At 44.8% G+C, this 16,481-nt stretch overlaps 1 protein-coding gene across 5 annotated transcripts in view; it reads right to left on the bottom strand.

The window, feature by feature from the left end:
• CSDE1 (cold shock domain containing E1) overlaps window positions 1–13,939 on the bottom strand; it is a 1,051,746-nt gene extending 1,037,807 nt beyond the window's left edge. For all 5 annotated transcript variants that reach the window (XM_078644375.1, XM_078644374.1, XM_078644378.1 and 2 more), the window contains exon 1: window positions 13,812–13,939. The gene's annotated coding sequence lies outside the window, so the exon portion shown is untranslated. The remainder of the gene's footprint in view (window positions 1–13,811) is intronic.
• Between the last annotated feature and the right edge of the window lie 2,542 nt (window positions 13,940–16,481).

Below are 16,481 nucleotides of genomic sequence, written 5' to 3'. Positions count from 1 at the left end.
CTACGTCATTGTTTTCTGTAGTTAACCTTACAGATAAACAAATCAGCTTGGCACAGAAAGGAGCAGACTATACGGTGCTGAGCACTGAAAAACTGGAAAGACTACCATTACCTCTTTCGGAAAAGCCTGCAACAGAATGGATAATACATGGGATAATCACTCTGCCGGTCACAATTTTCAATACTGCTAGAAACATATACCAGTGGCCGTGTAGGAAAGGAATACATTAAGCCAACCTGGGAATTACCATACACACACAAATGTTGGAGTGGGGGAAATGAAGTATTTCTTAGAGGTACACAATGTAAGAGCACACTAAGCGGTACACTTTTATGCCAGGGTATTAATTTACATGGAGCCTGTGAAGGTTCTTTGAACAACTTATTCTGCCACCTGCAAGGTTCTCCAGCAGCAGTGATAGATCCAATTTTTAGGCAGCTTTCTAACAGGAGCTATATAATGTTCCAAGATCACAGCTGTTGTGGAAGGATTCCAGGAATAGCCCATCTCGTAACTGTGTCAGCCAGGGTCACTTGTTGTATGCAAGTATTGTTTCCTAAAACTAAGACAGACGGGGAGTCGTCGCTATGGCCTTCACTGAACATCTCTTCTATTCGAATTGATACTTTAAAGGAGAATGAAGGCCGTTATACAAAAAACGGTGCAACCGACCTCGTCCAAAGAGACGTATGAACTACAAGTTGCAAGGTCCTCTGCAGAGATACATGCCCTTTAATCCACAAACTGTCCAATACATTTCGTAGAAATGTTAGGTCGTATCTTAAACAGGTCTGATACCAGTGGTATTGTACATGTATTTAAGACAGTTTTTTCGGGACTGTTAGCACCTTTTGAAGCAGTTCTCAGCATTTTTCCAAACTTCGTGCACTCTGAGTTCGGCGGCCTGCCTCTCATTTTGGGACTCGTAGCAGGAATACTATTTTTATTCCTTCTACTCCAATATGGCAAGTCCGGTCAGCAACAACACCCAGATTACTATTGAGAACACTCGCCTGGCAATGAAGTGTCGTGAGCAATGTTCACTCTAATTTTTAGGTTTCGCCTCGTCGAAAGCTGCACACCGCGCAGCTTTTCGGCGCAGGCGAAATCTAATGTTTACAGTATGTGGCTTGGGAATCCGCCCTCTCTTTCCATTGGCTAGCTCCATAAATGGAGGCTAGCCATTGGAACAGAGATCTGTCCGTCATGGCCGGAGCAGATTCGTGGGCGTTCCGGCCATTTTTACTCACCCTGCCCCTTTGACAACGTCATTGCGGTGGTGGGCGGTTCCTTTTTTTTTTTTGGGGAAGGTTTGTTTTGGTCATTGCAGGCCGACCGCCGCCGGAAGAAGTCCAGGTGAGTGCTGCCTTCTGCTTTGCCTTACTTGCCGTTTGCCGCTCCCGCCCCCCTCCCGCTGTCCGTACCTTTCCCGTCCCCCCTCCCGCTATCCGTGCCTTTCCTGCCCCCCTCCAGCTATACGTGCCTTTCCCGCCCCCTCCCGCTGTCCGTGCCATTCCATTTTTACTCACCCTGCCCCTTTGACAACGTCATTGCGGTGGTGGGCGGTTCCTTTTATTTTTTTTGGGGAAGGTTTGTTTTGGTCATTGCAGGCCGACCGCCGCAAGAAGTCCAGGTGAGTGCTGCCTTCTGCTTTGCCTTACTTGCCTGTTTGCCGTTCCCGCCCCCCTCCCGCTGTCCGTGCCTTTCCCGTCCCCCCCTCCCGCTATACGTGCCTTTCCCGCCCCCTCCCGCTGTCCGTGCCTTTCCTGGTTTTATATTGCCCGGAGACTTCAACTGTAGGCCTGTGACAGCCCGGGGTTTCTTTTCCGCTAGGATCGAAATCTTGGTGCTTTAATACTTTTGAGAGGCCATTTGGAAGCGCCATGTTGAAGAAGATCGCGCTTAAAGCCGCAGTCATCTTGAAACGAGTCAAACTGACTCAGCAGCGGCCATCCTAGTGCGTACCGGAAGTACATCTCACGATCCTATTATCGCAAACCGGAAGTTCCACAACACCCTCTATGTGTCTGTAGAGGCCTTGTGTTGGGTCCTGGCGGCTGGCACGGTGAGAGTCCGCCCTGCGACGTCTGAATAGCCTCATCTCGGTGGGAAGAGCCCCGCAACCATGGTGCGCAAGGGCAAGGTATGGCGAGCGCTACCAAATTGCATACTTTACTCCAAGAATATGTTTGGACTGGTGGAAAACTTATAACGTAGCACCGATATTAAAATGGAAATTTTCTGATGGTTGTTCCGTGTTGATATGATGAACTCCTTCTGAGTCAATATAATGATTATTTCCTGAAATTTTGAAGTTTTTTGTGGGGTAAAACACGCTCCAAGTGGGGAGAACATTCAAGTGACTACCAGACAGCGTCCTCCGAGAGAAGGGAGAGCTTGGTGCATTTTGCACCTTGGTTCATCCGGACTAGCACAGCTCATGCGCCCCAGAGAGTCTGGGTTAGACAACTGGCCAACTGTCGGATCTGTTCACAGGGTGTCAACGGGGCTTCATGCCGCTATATACTGCACCTCAGAACAAACCAGGCTATTCCACTGACATGCACCCCCTCAACTTAATCCTCAACCCCCCTCTAAGAAGTTACGATACATGAAGGGTTAATGCACATGCAGTGGAAATCTAGGCACTACTTCAATCGTGTCGTCACTGACTCAGCCTTTCACCCTTCAGTGGTCGATAAAATAAGTACCTTGAGTAGCGTAACGTACGTTTCAGTCAGTAACTGGCAGGTTGCCCGCTGAATTGCGTGCCAGGAGCATTAACCCACTCTGCTGTCTTAACTAGCAGGACACACATTGCTTTGTCAAAGTCGGGAAGGCATTGCGACAAGCCAGCACAGGGTTACAGTGCTGACATCCCAGCATATTGTTAAGAGGCTATATAATGAAGCGTTGTACTCTGACCATAAAATGTTTCGAAGCGCTATGATACATTGCCGGATAATGGGAAACCCAAAACTGGGATTGTATGCCTCTTTGATCTAAGATGGGGAGGGGGGCGGGCGCATGGCTTGAAACATTATGTTGCCAATACATAACGGATCACGTCAATAGTTCTAAAGTAGCCTATTTAGAGGGTGATATTGTACTTTTTGTATTGTACTATACTACACATGTATGCTGGTGAGCACCCAATGTTGGGGGGGCTCTGTGTGGGTGTATGGGGGGGGCTCGCAGTGTGTGGGGGGCTCTGTGTGGGTGTGTGGGGGGCTGTGTGTGGGGGGGCTTTGTGAGGGTGTGTCAGGGGGCTGTGTGTGGGTGTGTGGGGGGCTCTGTGTGGGTGGGCTCTGTGTGTGGGTGGGCTCTGTGGGTGTGGCATTTGCGAGAGATTAAGCTATTGGCATTGTAAATTACAATGCCATTTATTTATCTGTTTTCAAAACCAACACATAAATAAAAATGTTGTCATTTAAAATGCCAATAGCTCTAACTTTTGAAAAGGCGAAACCGTTGCATTGTAAATGCTTGTTTTCCTCTGTGTGCGGCAGTGTGAGGTCTCTGTGCGCTCCAGCCACGGCAATGTGCGCCAAGAACCCAACCGCGTGTGTGGGTGCAGCAACAGGGGTTCTGACACTGGGGTTCCTGCTTGATTGTGCAGATAAATAACCTACGTATTGGAAGTGAGGAGGCCTGTTTGATGGGGCAGGCAGGGCTGGACTGAAAAAGTATATGAAGGAGAGAATGAGATGGCGCATTGAAAGCTTTCCCAATCTGATATTTGGAGGGTAGCAATGGTGCATTTTAGTTTGTCCTTTAGTATAATAGCTATGCCGCCCGCCTACCCTTCCTATACGATCTTGTCTGAGTATTTGAAACCCAGAGGGAAGGGCCATCAAAATATCCAGAACGGAACTATCGTTAAGCCAACATTCCATAATAAACAAAACATCAAAATCTCCCTCTTCCAACAGAAGCGGTATTTCTATTTTATGTTTTGGAAGGGAACGACTATTAATTAGGCTTAACTTCCAGATTTTGGCTTCCGGTTGTAAGGGTTCGATTCAATGTAGTCTGCCTACTGCCCTTTAAGCTCACGGTTACACTGCGCACATACCTTAATTCCCTCATCTGAATTGCATAACCCAGAGTACTTAAGAAGCGAGTGCGGGAATGTACAACCCACAGATATCTGCAGCAGGTGCATTAACCCGACAGGCTCTCTCACTGGGACCAGAAGCATAACTTTCACATTAGATGTCTTTCTAGTGGGTGCATTCACCAACCAAGCAATGTAAGGAGAGTAGTAGCGGGTGCCCTGCATTTAAACAGAGTTCAATCCACTGAGCCATCTAACTGGGATTCAAATATAGAACCTGATAAATCACAGGCAACTGGAGGCAGTTCACAGGTCTAGATCAGGGCCCTTATAGGTAGTGCTTTCGTGAGCTAATGGCCCTACGAATCACAGAGGGGAGAGGGAGAAATTATTTTGTCCCATCGTCCCTCCCTCCCTTGTCCCCACTCCAAAATCTGGTAGGGATATATCTACTGTGTCCCCCACACTTCCTATGCTCATGGTTGGCGGTGGGTTCCTTTCCCCATGGTGCTCTGGCCAACTCACCCAGCATCAGCCACTAGGGCCACAATGAACACACATAATGGGGGTGACCTTAGATGCCACCCCGAGGACAAGTAACATTGTGCAGGTGTGCCCGCTTCCCGCTGATGCTCCTTTTATGTGCACTCATCCTGCAGCTTCGGCACCTCAAGATCAGGGCCCTTTCAGCGCACAAGGGCCAGTTAGGAATTTAAATACTTACAGCAAGTCACAGCTCCAGCAATGCACAGACTCCCTGGCAGGTCCACTAATAGGACAACAGAGAACCGGTAATCAGTTCGCTGCCACCATTCACCAGGCGGTTGAAGTTGAGCTGGGGATCTGGAAGATCTTCAGGCCCATGAACAGGTTGGACAGGTCCCTGTGTGTGAAAGCGACCATGGCAAGTCTCTTGTGTGTTAAGAAGGTGATGAGGTCCTGGTGCAGGCCATGGGTTACCAGCAGGCCCAGGAAGGCAGGCCTCCATCTTGTCATGAGGCATCGCATTGCCCTAGCTCACATGTGGCAGCAACAGAGGCCCTCTGGCCAGGTTACCTCTCCTCTGTAGTGATGCATGGAGCTTACCAGCATACTGCCGATGGCTGTGCATGGACACAGTGCCTTGGAGCCCTCCATCTCTAGAGCAGACACAGGAAGCACAGGGTAAAAAGTGGGCCACAGTGGGGGACCTCAACAAGCTCCGCTAGGCAGCTTGCTTAGCAGCACAAGACGTGACGTTTAGGTATCACATTTTAAGGATATATACATTTTGCAACAAAATAGCATTGTGGTGTAGGGAGTTGCCTTTAAGTTAAAACACAAAGTATAACAATAAGCATCTGGTTATTCGATTCTTTTTCTTCAAGTTTCCTTTGAATTTTGCACGGTGATTATAAATAGATGGTTTTGACAGGTTACATTCTAAAATGATTATTGCGTTACAAAGGTCCCCTTCTGTCAGCAGGTTCTGCAACGCCTACGCCATAAAGTGTACCTAGATTTCAGTGGTTAAAAAAAAAAATTACTACCCGAGGAAGAAATCCATGAAGTCGGAAGGGCCAGTGGAAAGTGAGGTGTGGTAATAAAGTTCTCCTTTGATTGTATACACCATGTTTTCAACATTAATCCTGTGAGGGACTTTGTATATGTCATATTAGGTGCACTAGAGCCGCAATTACCAGACGCACATGATCGCCAACTTTTGGACTTAATGTTAACACTGGCGTGTAAGGTGATCCTATGCAAGTGGAAAAACACATCAGAAGTCAGCTTCAAAATCTGGCGAGAATGGCTCTCCTTCCTGAGAGGAGCAGATAATCCGGTGTTACAATCTGCTGCCTGGAGACCTTCCAATAAGAGACTGTGGAAATCACTTGATATATCGTCCTTTCACTTTGACCCCCCGTGACGGAACACCGTACTATGTACGGCCGTTACTGGTCCTGCGGCTACTGAGCCCTGCACCTGACCTTATTGTTTATAGCTTGAAGTACTAATGGCTTGGACTGTCATGTGCCTGCACATTCTTTTATTTTTCATTCAGTTTTGTGTAAGTTTCGTATAACAACGCATCTGAATCAATCTATGTAATTGAAGCCTTATTGTACTGTATTCTTTTTCTTGTTTTTCCTTACTTCCTCAATAAAAATGATTTAAATAAAAAAAAAAAAGTTCTCCTTCTGGTAGCCGAATTCTGTACCGTAGTACGCTCTTGCAACCTTGGAATGTTGCAAGCCACTGTACTTGGCTGTGCAAGATCAGGAAAAATACACAAACTCTGCTGCTAGCATCCCCGGGACATCTCTGCAACATTTCCTAAGACAGTGCCTGTAAAAAAGGCCGCTGGATCAGGAACCGCCTGACATAATCACATATTGACCTTCTCTCTACCATGGACTCCTTTACCACGTCTTTGACTTTACTATAGACTGTGGTTAATATTACTGAAAGATAACTGTTTGAAAATTACTTCTTTATTTGTTTAACAGCAAGGCAAACTTTATGCCGTTAGCTCATTAGAGAATACAGAGTTTGCCTTTGAGCAATAGAATGGCATGCTGTACATGTTGATATTCAATGTAACGTGTTTCTTTTTGTTTTATATTTGAAAGTGTTTTTGCGTCATCTCATATACATGTTTTAGAGGGAAGACCCAGGGGCTACAGAAACCAGTGAACAAAACAGACAAAGCCTCCTTAACAACACCCAAAGGGATGTAAATGGCCTGTTAAATACCTGTGAAAAACTCTGGTGTGAAGATTACGTCTCAGCCCAGTCCACAGCAGCTCAAGCTACAGCAGCCCAGGCTGAGTACAGGACAGAAGGAGGAGGGGTGTGGGCATGGGTGGGGGTAAAGCCCTTTTAGTCCTATGGGTGTTGCACACCTGCTCAATTACAGGGACCTGGGGGTAGGTCACAGGTCAATAGCAGGGCCATGCTAGGTAGCGCTCTCGTGCGCTAATGGCCCTGCGATTTACAGAAGGGAGAGAGTACGAGAAACGGCCTTGCAGTGCCCCAATTCCCGCCGAAACTTGTTTTTGCAAATCTGTTTGAGTGCTGTGAACAGCTCGGCGCTAAGGTCCAGGAAAATAATGCATGTCAGAGCTCTGTAGATGCTGTGGGCTGTGAAGCCCTGTGAGAGCCCTGCAGGTGTGCCAGTGCATGAGGTACAGGGGGCACTGCAAGTGAGACTAGAGGCGCTTTGGGCTTGCTGCATTTCTTCTCTTAATGGAGCACGGCTGCGGGGTGATTGTGGGCCATTGTGGAAATATTTATGTTAATTGCAGCGCATTACGGTGCTGCAGTTAACAAATATTTCCACAATGGCCTACAATCACCCCGCAGCAGTGCTCCATTGAGGAGGAAATACAGCAAGTGCAGGAGCCACAACAACCAGGACATTGTCATTTTTCGCGCCGCTCGTGTTATAAAAACGGTGGCGCGAATGATCTCCCGGGATGTTGTGGGTGCGCGCTCCACAGGTAGCACTGCGCGCTCGGAGGAACAGACATGGGCGCGCCCACTGGCGCGCACGTTGCTGGGAACAGAGGTCGTGAGCGCATGATACCGGCCCTGCCTGGCTCGTCTAAGAGAACTGAATACCACGTGGTTCCTATCATTCCAACCAATCTGGCAAGATTGCATCTTACCTGTTCTACGATGCCTGCTATGCGGAGAAGAATGCGTGTTGGATGTCTAACACTTCCATCGGCACTGCCAACGGATGTGGATACCCTGCTTGGTTCGTTAACGGCCCATGCATCGTGTTGTCCCCAGTGGCTACCAATCCTGATGACGGCATTCATTGAGATCTCACAGACGCAATCTGCTGACGGAGAGATACGTGGATCCACAGGCACACAGGTACCACCTTCATCTCCATCTCCGACAAACATTGCTAATGCAACTAACGATGACGGAGATGCTTCACATTTTTGTCCTATCTGTTTACTTAATGAAGTGGTCTAACTTTCACCTACTGTGGTAGACTATTTCTATGCCAGCTTAGAAGATTTAATGTTTTCTCCTAACAACGAGAATGACTTTTGAAGTTAGCACACAGCGTTCTATGGGACTCTGTATTCGACCTTCAAAACAAAAACTTCTAACTTTAAGAACTCTATTTTTTCCACGATTTGAATTTTTCCAAAATTGATTTTTTTGGGGGGGCACAAGGTAATCTGCTTAAAGTAGAACTATTCTTAGAGAACAAGAATTCTTTGAAACACTTCCAAGTGACAATATTTGACCTTGTCCACAACCTTAAACAGTATATTCTGTCAGGGAATGGTCTCGACTTTTCTTCTGTAGTATTTAAGAGCCATTTCATAAATGTTAATTCATGACTCATTCTGATAAAACATTTTCAATGTCACACTACATGCTTTGCATGAAAATATTGCTTTTTGAAAAATGAATACAGCACAAATGCTCATCTTTCGTGTACAACCATTTCAAATGCATTATATGTATTTTGGGAGGGATTTTTTACGCATCATGCTTTAGATATGTTTAAAAGCTCAGAATTTAGTAATATCAAACATAATAAAGTGGAGCAGTTGTTGTGTAGCATTTTTTAATCCAAGCGTAATTTACCGATTCATGCCCTTATGTAGGAATAATTCACATTGGCCTTATATAGACAAAGAAATCATGCCCATATTTAGACATAACCCACACAGTCCAAATACAGGCATGGCTACTTCCACTTGTTCCAAAAAGCCACAACGATTTCTTGGGAAAATTGGCTTCAGCAGTCAGGGACATCCAGTTGCTTGAATATTGATTTGTCCTAGAAATAACAGCGTTTTCAAAGAACTACCATTCCTTTGGGGTTCTTTGGTGACGTTATGTTTGAATTTACGTCCAACTAGGTACCTTCAAGGTATAAATATGCCTACACTTGACCTAGCAAACACATGGTGGTTCGGAGCAGCTCGACTATCTACTTGCCCAACGCAGCTCGCTACAGCAAGTGCCGAAGGAAGCCGGCTCTCCAGCTGACGCACTGACAGAGAGGCTGCCTTTCTCTCGCTGAGAATCCAACTCCAGTGTTTCCAAGCTCCCCTCGCAGGGTGTTGGGAAATCGAGCCCCGAGACAGATACCAGACCTTCATTCTAAAACCAAGGTACGGAGCGGATTAGACCCGAAGAGAGATCATGGATAGATTCTTGGCAAAGAAAAACAAAACCTATGCTACACCTCACTTACCACTTCCCTCGTACTAGACTTAGGTTAGGTACATTGGGGTAGGCATATTTTAGAAGCACCAGTTGAGTATGTTTTTAGCCTGTTATTTATGTATGTATTTATCTATGTTCTAGGAACCATACAATGCTTTTATAGTATTATTTTATAATACTCTTCTTACTGTACGCATTACACTTTGCAACCAGTATTACGATTGTAGCAGTTCACTTTACTTGCATGAGAAAGAAGACTGTTCAATAAACCCTTTTATTGAAAACGCCAGTCTATTTCTCTGCACCTCTGATGAAACGAAGCATGCACGATTGACTGAGTAAAATATCTATCTATTATTTCCATGACTCTGAAGATCAGTTTTATTCTTGGGGAAACAAAGTGGTCATGTTCATGCGGTTGTCAGAAACGAATCCCTTCTTGTGTATTGGAGAAAGTTTCTAGTGACCTCTCAGCTAGCTGGCACTCACAATTAAGTCTAATATATTCGATAGAGACCTAGTAGTCGACCTAAGTCCTACGTCAAATCTATAGGATAGATTATTCCAATGCGCAGAGCCTATTGGGAATATAGGAACTACACTACACTACACTGGTTCCTGGCTCACTACGCAAGAATTTGCAATGCACTAGGTCTCACATTACTGAAAGTATGAGCTATTGGCGTTGCATTATTATTTGCAATGCTAATACCTCACTGCGAGGCCTATTGCATTACAAATGCTTGTTTGATTGCGGTTGTTGAGCAGACCTTCTTGGCAACTGTTGAAACAAAGATTTAGAAGAGTAATGGGGTATTAAGCCACCGGTAGACTGACAAAATGAAGCGTTTATTTCTTTTAACAACTGATGAAGCCGCTCTTCCAATTCTGCACCAAATAGTTTAATACCTCTAAACGGTATTGTGAAATCAGACTTTTTTGTTTGGAGACCAATTGCCATAATAGTTGCTCCCGCAGCCACTATGGCAGCTATCATGTCAAAAGAAATTTCCATGGTATTCAATTTGTTTTTCTATAGCTTATAGAAAAGAGAACAAACACCACCATCAGGAATGGTGTTATACCAATCCTTAAGACAGATATACATGTACACTGTACCATGTACGCTCCATGATCACAGTCAGATGGGATCCTTTTTTAAAGAGCTTGTTTTTTTCCTTTTTGTTTTATTAGTTCAGTTTTTCAGAATACTGTCTTCAGCCATAGAAGCACAGCCCAACGGGCTGGCTACAAGTAAATCCATGACCACTGCATCCAACAGTCTTATACATTTTTTCCAAAGGGAAGCATTTTGCCCTTCCCCATCCCTCCACAAAAATGTTCCCATCCCTCCCCAGCACTTTTCAGACAACAACCTTGGGGCAAACAAACGACCTCAATTTCCAATCATGCCCTAGCAATCAAACAAGTGCCTGATTCTTGGAGCGGGCTTTCATCCACACAATTTTTAAGACAGGAGATGCAGATAACCCTGAATGGATATCGAAGATAAGTATTTTTCCAGCTTACTACTCAAAGATCAGTCGCTCTAGGCCTCTGACCAGGAGATTGTGCCATTAATGTAAACAGGCTCCAGGAAAGGAATGGCCACACTACCTAACCTGATGTCCCCGTTGCTATTAATGGACAACACCTTAAATTACCATACTTGGCTTTATCTATGCTCTGTCAATTAAGGTACCGTTTGGTTTGGTCCCCAGAAATACCTTATAGGCTAAACTTTGAGTATGGGTATTCTGCTGATTAGATTAACATTAATCATTTTGCTACACACCAACACATGATAATACTATTGCTTTTCAGTATCTTCTTTGGTATAAGTAACACAAACCTCGATGAGGAGATTTTATCGGGGCCCTTACTTTCTCTCAACATAACTTCAGCACCATGCTGTTGTATGGAAAGATCTAAGGAAAGGACCTTTTAATTTGCCTTAAGACTGATTCTGCAGATGTGCTTGCTAATTCCAATACAGCAGTGGTTCCTAAACTGGGCGCTGTGGCTGCCTGGGGAGCCGTGCACCCAGCCCTTTAATGTATTTAATGTGGGAGGGTCTGTTGGCTTCAGTTAAACTAATTAGAATTAAACGCATGATGTTGATGATTTGTATGTGACATGCCTAAAGCTGTAAACGTAGTGCTTAATTGAGGGCATGTCGAGGGAGATGACCTCCATATTTCACTGGATCCCAACGTTCCAAAACTCCCTAAGTAAGTGGAAGCTGCCTGATTTATTTTGTTAGACTTGTTAATAGTTTAGTTTTTTCCCCAAATTAATTTTACACCAATGCAAGTTATCAAGAAAGTACAGTTGTCCTGTCTATTAAACACATTAAGTATTAAGTATTGACACTTGTACCTGAACCATAGGTACTTCCAAAACATATTTCTTTAAGTACATATACATTTCCAGAAAGGTCAGCTCTCTCCCTGAGCACAGGGAAGTAAAACACCATATACAGCATCATGCCAACATTTGGAAGCAAGAAAGAAGGACGTTTAGAACAAAAATCTGAGGAATGTATTTACTTGCATTGATTTGGAGTCAATTTTAGGGAGGAAACAGCAAAAATAAAGCTTTATGTAGTTTAAAAAAAATCATGAGTAACCCTGCTGAGAGAGGTGTGTTGGCACGTATGACATGGGTAGAAATGGAAGTGCATGCAAATATTCTTCAAGCGCAGAAAAACTTTGGCAATGGGGCCTACATGCATAAGAGTGCTATCTAGCACTGTAAGTGGAATAAAACAAGTTTGACAGGGTACTCTAAAAAAGGCATGGGGAAAAAAAGTGTAACTAGAAATATTTCATTAGAGGCGCCCACTTACTAATACGAAACACCCAGCGTATTTGATTATAATACCTTCATCAGCTTCATCCCAATTATTTTCAGGGACAACAATGCAAGTACTCCAGAGGACGGGCTCACATCCCCCCACCGTGCAAAAAAGTAAAAGTGGAGAGCCATGGGCAATGAGTCAAGGGAGCTGTGGGTCAAAAAAAGTTTGGGAACCACTGCACTACAGGGAACCCCTTGTTTACTTCTCAGTATCTCAGGCAGAAGCTCTTTACCAATATAGCTCTCTCTACACAGCAAATAATGACCATGGGAACCATTTTGCACATCACTCCCTTCGTCCAAGTTTCTGTGCTGAAGAAGGAAAAACAGGAATGTGAGTAAACCAAGCACGATCATTGGTTTTACATCGCTGCCTGTTCATTTCTACTTACTTGGACGAGGACAGAATAGGTGAATGAAAAGAAAATGAAGTTCGTAGAACATTTCCCTCTACACGAACTAGTTCGCAGTGCGAATGTAAACTAACGACAGTAACCCACTTGGTAATGGGTAGAAAAAATAATGAAGAAAACAAAAGTATACTACATTTTACCAAAAAGTAAACATTAAAAATAATATTACTTGTCTTAAAATTCTAACCATGTTAGCTACTGTTTTTATTTTTACAAGTGTTATGAAGAATATCTTTAATAAAAAAATTGCAGGGCTGCAACTGTGCGCGAAACGAAATAGCCAATAGCTTTCTAGGAGTGATCGATCATGCTCGAGACGTTAGTTGTCGACCGTTCGTGAAGGCTGTTGTGAATAATTCGCGTCAATAGCACATAAAGTGAAAGGAATGCATTGCCTTTGCTTAGTTACTTATTAGCAACTGGCTATATCCGAGCAGTCCTGTTATCTATCACCTTCGGCACATCTCTGGTTATTTATGTGACATTAAGAAAAAGACCGGTCAAGACAAAGGACTTGCTCCACGGTCACATACTTTCTTTGTTAGCATCCCTTGTACACTTCCAACCTAAAACAGTTGTACAATGAGAAGTGCTTCTTAAACTTGGAGGCTATAATCCAAGTGACAGCTGAGCCAGACAGGTGAACAAAGGCAAGTGTTACCAAAAAACGACTACAAATCCCAGCGTCCTCTGCTCTGCGGGTCAAGGTGTCTTCGCCCAGAAGGCTCGCAGCCGAACCCACCCCTGCCAAGCAGTCATTGGTTGAAGCATACTGCATTCGCCGCTCATCTAGCCCGCGCGTCCGTCAATCAAATCAACTCGCTCCACCATCAATAAACAGCGGCCATTAGAGTTAGGTTGACATGGCAAAAAAAAAAAAGTGGGGATAATAGGGTGGTGGCTAACAGCCTGGCTGCGCAGTTTAAGCGGGTGCCGCGAGCCAAGCTGTAAGACGCCAGCACCAGCGATCAGTAGAGGACGGGGACAAAAGTGAAATATTAAACGCTCGAACATCTAGGTACAAATAGTACCCCAAGTCTCAGCGTATAGCGTGCCATTAGACTTTTCTCAATATGATCATGTACACTCAAAATCTAGAACAAGATTCTTGCAGGACTAATCTCAGCAAAGAAAAAAAAATCGGGGAACGGCTCCACCTAAATTATTTACAAAGACTCACATTCCTCCCACTACAAGCCTTTAAACCCGCCCCCTCCCTGAGGTGAGTTTCGGAGACGTTTCGCAACGATTTTAAAATTAAAAGAACCCCGAAAACTGTAATTACGAGTCTTACTCACCCCAACAGCTTACAGCACTATCACCAGCGCCGCCATAAGCAGCACGGCACATTACGTAGGAATAAAAAAAAAAAACACCAGGCGTCCTCGCGAGAACCCCGTGTCACGCGGGTAAACGGGGCGGTAGCAAGGTATCTCCATGGAAGTGTTATCTTATGTTGTTATGACAGCAGACATGTTTTAGTCAGGCATAATTCTAGTGGACTGGTCTGTAATTTAGAAGTATCCCAGGCACCTGACCCCACCATGGGCATTTCTTTAAAATTACAGTATGATTGCGCGATGTTTATAAGTAGGCGATAAACTAACAAGGCGCAGAAACGCTAGAACTATGAGAAAGAATGGTTTGCGGGCGCGCCAAAAGGGCCCAGACTCGAGCCGTTCATTACCATCGTAGTCCTGACCCAGCAAAATAGTAGAATTGCTTAAGAGACCAAGAAGAAATAGGTATATTCATTAAAATTCAATCAGCAAAGGCGGAATAAAAAGAGACCTTCCTCGTTATTACTAAATTCCAATTTATAGACATGTTTGGAAACATCTGTAAACAAAACCCATGTGAAGATGTCCGCCCCATTTACTGGGTGGACTTGTGTCTGCGGCCGGGGATGCTTATTCAGCTGTATGGAAATTTTAACTTAGTGTAGATTCGCCCCATCCACTTCCTACGAGTCTTTAAGCCCCCCCCCCCCAAAAAAAATATCCACTTGTGTCAGTCATACATGCCAACATTTTAGGACAGGGACGTGGGAGATTAAAAAAAAAAATCGGGAGAATGGGAATTCCTCATTGACTTCTATTGTAAAAATCAAATTTCAGGCGGGAGACAGCTAAAATAAAGCCGTTTTTGGCTTGAAAAATCGGTAGTCTCCCGCCTGAATCGGGTCTATTGGCAATCATCACTCCACTGCAAACAAAATAACATAAGTAAAAAGCATTGTCATTTACAACTTCAATGCCTCTAAATTTCACAAATGCGAGACCGATTGCATTACTTGTTACGAGATTCGCGGAGATCAGTCTTCGACCAAGTTAAATGAACCATGAATAGCAGCTAATATGTGTTAAGCGGAAATCCCGCTTAACACATATTAGCTGCTATTCATGGTTCATTTAACTTGGTCGAAGACTGATCTCCGCGAATCTCGTAACAAGTAATGCAATCGCAGCTCTGCCAAGTGTCACACATCCGGTGTGACACTAACGCATTTTAAGGTACATTACCGCATTACCGCATGCGAAAGGATTGTCACGCAAATCAGCGTATTTAAAAGCTGAGTGTAGTATTTGAGGTTGTCACTGTCAAGCCTGCGTGACTGTCAAGCCTGAGTAAAACTGAGAGTCTGTGGCAGCGTGCAGCCAGCCTGTTGCTTATGCGCGCTGCTCCAGCAAGCTTGGGGGTTCAGCTAAACTTAGGCTGCAGGCAGCTTTATTTCAGGTGCTACAATCTATCATGATTGAATCTAACTGCTGCGGCTCGACTCTTATTGGCAGGCTGATGTCACCCCGGTGGGACGTCACGGTGGAAGCGCGCGCAGTTTATTTTGGGCGCTCGATGCGGCTGGATAGTTTGCGGGCGGCGCAGCATGTCATCATCTTTAGAGGTAGCGCTGGGATGCTCTGCTTCCAGAGAGCGCGGGGAGTAATTAAAAATGTTGGCGCGAGCAGGACTTACACTGGTTGGCAGGCAGTCGGGAAATCATGGTGCTCGCCCCGTAGCACACTGCTATTCGCACCACACTAAGAACTGCCCAGCCCACTTGGGATCGCGATGTGGGCCAAGGGAGGCCAGGAGCTAAATGGTCACGCCGCCCGCTGGTAGATTATTTCCGGCAGGCAGTCCGGGAGGGCCGACGGTGAGAGGCTGGGGTTGATCATCACCGGTGCAGAGTTACAGAGTCACGCTTCCCCAGGGCAGAAGAAGGTCAGAACTAACGTTGTAAGTTAACCAGCTTAGTCAAATTAACACAATCAATCATCACATAATGTAATGTTAAGAGAGCGAGTGACGTATTACTCTAGTACTGCTGCTGCAGCAAGCGCTGTGCATATAAAGTGTGCGTGTGATTTCTAATTCTACTTAATTGTCTCTGTCATTAATAGCAGACTACCTCTCATGAACACTGGGGTGACGTCTGCCTGTGCCATGTGCATTTAAAGTGAGTGCGTGTGAGATTTCTCACTTTACAACCGCAGTGAACATTGCCGAGGGTCAGGTCCTTTCAGAGAGATGGGAATTGGATGTCCCGAGTTACATCCACCCGGATGTTTATTGCTCGATCCACCTGTAAGAAACACTTCCCATGGTTCCATTTTTAACCATTACGTTAGAAAAGCTGCATTACCTTCACAGTATATCGGCACCCGCCTGTGGTGCTTTCTATTTTCGAAAAATACTCTGCCATTTAGAAAATTAAAGCTTACAATTTGCTACTTAAAAATCGGAAATGAATGCATTTTAGCCAGGACTGTACTTTGCACAATTGAAAGGCGATGTTTGACTCTGGGGTTTATTTAAAAGCAATGGCATTTTAACTTATTCCACGAATAATGCATTCTTAATTGTGCACCGTGATCTCATGTAGTAGCAGGCAACCTTAAGCAAAGCCCCCCAAAATGTCACTGGCTGGCTCAGACCTGTAACTTTCTCAATCACTGACATAGTGTAAC

The sequence above is a fragment of the Lissotriton helveticus genome, chromosome 5_1 (assembly GCF_964261635.1).
Source record: "Lissotriton helveticus chromosome 5_1, aLisHel1.1, whole genome shotgun sequence".
NCBI classification, from domain to species: Eukaryota; Metazoa; Chordata; class Amphibia; order Caudata; family Salamandridae; genus Lissotriton; species Lissotriton helveticus.
The sequence above is the reverse complement of the archived record's forward strand: the minus strand, read 5'-3'. Positions and strand labels throughout refer to the sequence as shown.